This window comes from Gavialis gangeticus, unplaced genomic scaffold (assembly GCF_001723915.1).
Source record: "Gavialis gangeticus isolate Ggan-Ray unplaced genomic scaffold, GavGan_comp1, whole genome shotgun sequence".
Lineage (NCBI taxonomy): Eukaryota > Metazoa > Chordata > Crocodylia > Gavialidae > Gavialis > Gavialis gangeticus.
In genome coordinates, this window is record NW_017729024.1 from 29,629,009 (window position 1) to 29,633,177 (window position 4,169).

The 4,169-nt window shown below is 40.7% G+C and overlaps 1 protein-coding gene across 1 annotated transcript in view; it reads right to left on the reverse strand.

Annotated features, from left to right (window-relative positions):
• TRIM36 (tripartite motif containing 36) overlaps window positions 1-4,169 on the reverse strand; it is a 63,734-nt gene that overhangs the window by 20,681 nt on the left and 38,884 nt on the right. The window lies entirely within an intron of this gene.

Consider the following 4,169-nt stretch of genomic DNA (forward strand, 5'->3'; position numbering starts at 1 on the left):
AATATCCTGGTCATACCCTCCCTGTTGTCAGTCATTATTGGTTTGGGGATATCACAGGATATCCCTGTCTGTTCTCTTTGGTAGCTATTAATAGAGCTGTCCTCCATGAATATGTCTAATACATGGTTATACTATCTGCCTCTACAACCTCCTGTGATGAAAGTATCTGCAAATTAACTATGCACATATGCAACACTGGGCAATGAATTAGCTGTTACGACTTGGGAAATGTAGGAGTTTCAGTTATGCTAGGCTGCAGTAATGCTAAGACACTGCAAAAGACCTTGGGAGTAAAAGGATTTACTGACTGCTGGATGACTTGATAAAAGACGCAGTGAGCAAAAACGTAAGAAACTATAGCTGAACAAGCTGGGGAGTAAAAAGTTAGAACTCACTAGGGAGGGAGAGATAACACAGGACAAGCTGCACTCAGCAGGGGTAAGTTAAATATACTCAAATTCAGTAGGGAGTGAACTAGAAAAGCCCAAACTCAGAAAGGAGTGAGCTCTAAATGTCTGAATTTGGGAGGGGGGAGCTGCAGTTGGCAAGGAATAAGCTGCAAGTGTCTGGACTTGACCAAAAGCAAAAAGAGCCAGAGATAAGAACTGGCATGGAGTGAGGGCATCTAGGCTATAAATACAGGGATGTGAGACTCACCCTTTCGTAGTGACTTAAGGGGCATCTGTGCACGTAATGCATCACTTACCACGGTGTGGGCATTTCGCTGAGCCGGGCAGATTGCTATACAAACCTACTAGTGTACTATCCTAGATGACAATAAACCTATCTGAGCTTTCACCACTGACACAAATTCAAGCTGTTCTTTTTTCGTGCCACGCAAGCTCTAAGAAGCTGGTTGCAGGCAACTGCCTCTGAAAGCACATTGACCAAAGCAGCCTGAACACCAAGAGTGACAGCAGGCTGACTGGGAACCCTCCCAATCCCCAAGTGCCTCTGAGCAACAGGAAAAATGACCTTGGAGCTGTTATATGTAGCTCTGTAAAAACAATGGCTCAAATATGCAGTGGAATTTAATCTCGTTTGTTTTCAACCTGCCTCCTGATCATTTCAGTGGGTGTCCTCTCATTGTTGTATTCTGGGAGTCAGAGATTGAAAGTTTCCTATTCACTTAATCCACACCTGTCATGATTTTACAGACCTTTATCTTGTCCCTGATCAGCCTTTTTTGTTCCAAACAAGAAGTCCTACCCCTCCTAGTCTCTCCTGATACAGCAGCCTCTCCATATTCCTGATCATTTTTGTTGGCCCTCTCTGTACATTTTTAGTTCTACTGCATTCTTCTTTTTTGGATGTGAAGAAATGCACACAGCATTCAAGATGTGCACGTACCATGGATTTACATAGTAAAGTGATGAAACCGATAATTTTTTCTGTTTAGTTTTTAATTGTCTTCTTAATGATGCCCAACACTTTACTGGATTGTTGAATGCCCAACATTTTACCAGGCTTTTTTGGTCACCACTGCATACTGAGCCAATGTTTTTAGAGAACTACATATAACAACTCCAAGGTCACCTTTCCCAAGTTGTAACAGCTAGTTCAGAGCCAAGCAGTGTCTATATACATTACTTAGCGCTTAACACTGAGGCTGCTCTGCCACTTTTTTGCCCACTCAGGTATGCAAGTTGCAAGAATACGTTGTTTTCTCACAGAACTGTTTGACTATTGTAATACAGCTTAAAATATAATTGTGTCATGTTATTCCACATTTGGTAAATGAAAGTTATAGCTCTCAAAAAACAAGAGATGGAGAAGACCTACCAGATTATCTTGTTCTTCTGTGTCATTATTCAAGGAACAATAATACAGTATGCGTCTCTCCCATCCCTATCACACACATTGCTCAGCATTATTCAGTCTGGTTTTAAATTAATCAAATGAATGACTTGGAACATTGTTTACGAGAATAATAACACTCCATGCATTCAAATCATCTCCTAACAAAAAGGCATGTTATCAAAACCCTAATCTAATCTTGTGCAGTAGTCATAGCATATCCCTTAAGGGGTCAACATATAGGCTTGACTATAGTTTACTATTCCTCATTTTGTCCTCATAGGAAAGTGTATAAATTGAAACACTCAAGCCACAGATTGACATTCTAAAATGTCGATCTATTAATAAACCATGTCTGTATTAGCATCAAGAGAACCAGAATTCTCTCCTCCTGTATCTGCCTACAAGGTGAATTTCCTATAGATATTACATCTTAAAAATCTTAATAAATGACATATTTCTAAATTTTAAGTCTAATTCTAAAAATAATTTAAAGGTTTCTAGTGACCTTAAAACGTGTAGCCATAAGCCAGTAGGTCTGATAAAGTAGGCCCACCCCCCCACACACAAAAAAAGCATAGATGTTTACATGTTATTTTTATGCAATTAAAATGCTAGTAAATGGAATAATTAAATGACAATGACTTGATGCAATACTTTGTATTAAAAGAGAAATTTAACTATGATCTGTTCATTATATAAATCAGACTACCAAGTCCAGGAAAATTAAGCTCCTGTGCCTCCCTAGATCCTCTTGCTTTGAATGAGCTGGAGCCTATACATTCAGTGTTCCCATCTTCACAATACATACAAAATTAAACAATGTATGGCTAGAAAAGTGAAAACCAGATACCAGTTTTACAAAGCTATGCAACTAAAGTTAATATTGTATGGTTCTATTTTGCCTGGCTGCATGAATACCATGAATGAAAATTAAGCTTAGAGAAGAGTAATTTAATACAATCTTCATATAAAATTAATATTTCAATACTAAACAGGATTAAATCACATCTATCTGAACTTACTTTCAGTTCACTTGCTTACAGGAGAAAGATTAGAAAACCTACAAAGTAAAAGTAACTACAACAATCTAGATAAAGGTACTGTCTTACAGAACTTACCAATTTTATCAAGTTAGACTAAAAATTTGTATGAAATAAAAAGCAGCCCCACATGGTCAGCTTTGATTTTCTAGAACCTGGCACTCTCCATAAAGAGCATGACTAGATTTTAATCTTACAGTTATGTTTAAGTTTAAATGTACATGTAAGAACAACTGCTACCAGAAAATGCTATGCTGTTAGTAAAAGCTTCACATATGAGCAAATCTACCTGTTTAAAAGTATGTGGTTAAGTATTTCCAGAACCAGTGAACAGTTTAGTTCTTTAAAAGTCAGCTACGTGCAGTGTGAACATTTTACTCAATTGAAACACGTAATTTGGTCTATACAGAACTCAATGCAAGGCAAAACTGGTCTTAAAAGCAAAGTATTATCTTACAGTAGTATCCATGAGACAGTGGCACACTAAGAGTAGAGTTCCATGGATGCAAAAATTTTGAATTCACACAGGTCTAAGCAATCTTTAAATATAGCCATTTATACCAGTTACATTCATCATGGGATTACCATGTGCTATTTATACACTGAGTAAACCATTGTGCCTTTCCCTTTGCTACTATTCCCTAGTGAAGCATGAAGCAGCAACAACCAACAGCATGAAGTCCAGAACTTCTTATGAAAGCTCCATTCTTCTACAATAGCTAGACAAGAATTATGACTGCGGGGAAAAAAAGCATAAAACTCAACTTCTTTAGTCCTAAGCTTGCCAAAAGGGGAAGGGAAGAAATCCCATATTCCCGAGTAGAGGTGCACCGATAGAGATTTTGGGGCCGATACCAATAGCCGATTTTTAAGGAGGCATATCAGCCGATACCAGTCCGATTTCTGACATGCAGGCCTGCAGCTTGAACAGCTATATGTAGCATGTAAGTTTGTTGTGGTGGAAGGGGAGGGGGAGGGAAGGGGCATGGGGGGTGCATATCAAGGCTCCCGCAGCGTGGGAGGAGTGGGGCTGGGGCAGGGGTGGGATGGAGCCGCAGCTCATCCGGGGGGTGCGGCTCCCACCGCTGTGCACGCCCTGGGAGGGCATGGTGGGGTGGGGAATCCCTGGATCTGCGTGAGGCGGAGCAGACTGTAGGCGCAGGCTGGGGCCAGAGCTGCACAGGTCTCTTCCCAGCAGGGACTGGGCCAAGCTGCACTCGGGGTGGGCAGCGGCAGTGCTAGGAGGGGACTACAGAGGCGGGCTGCAGCCTCCCCAAAATTTGCCATAGCCTCCCCTCCCAGTGTCACCGAATGTCCCGAGCAACTGCA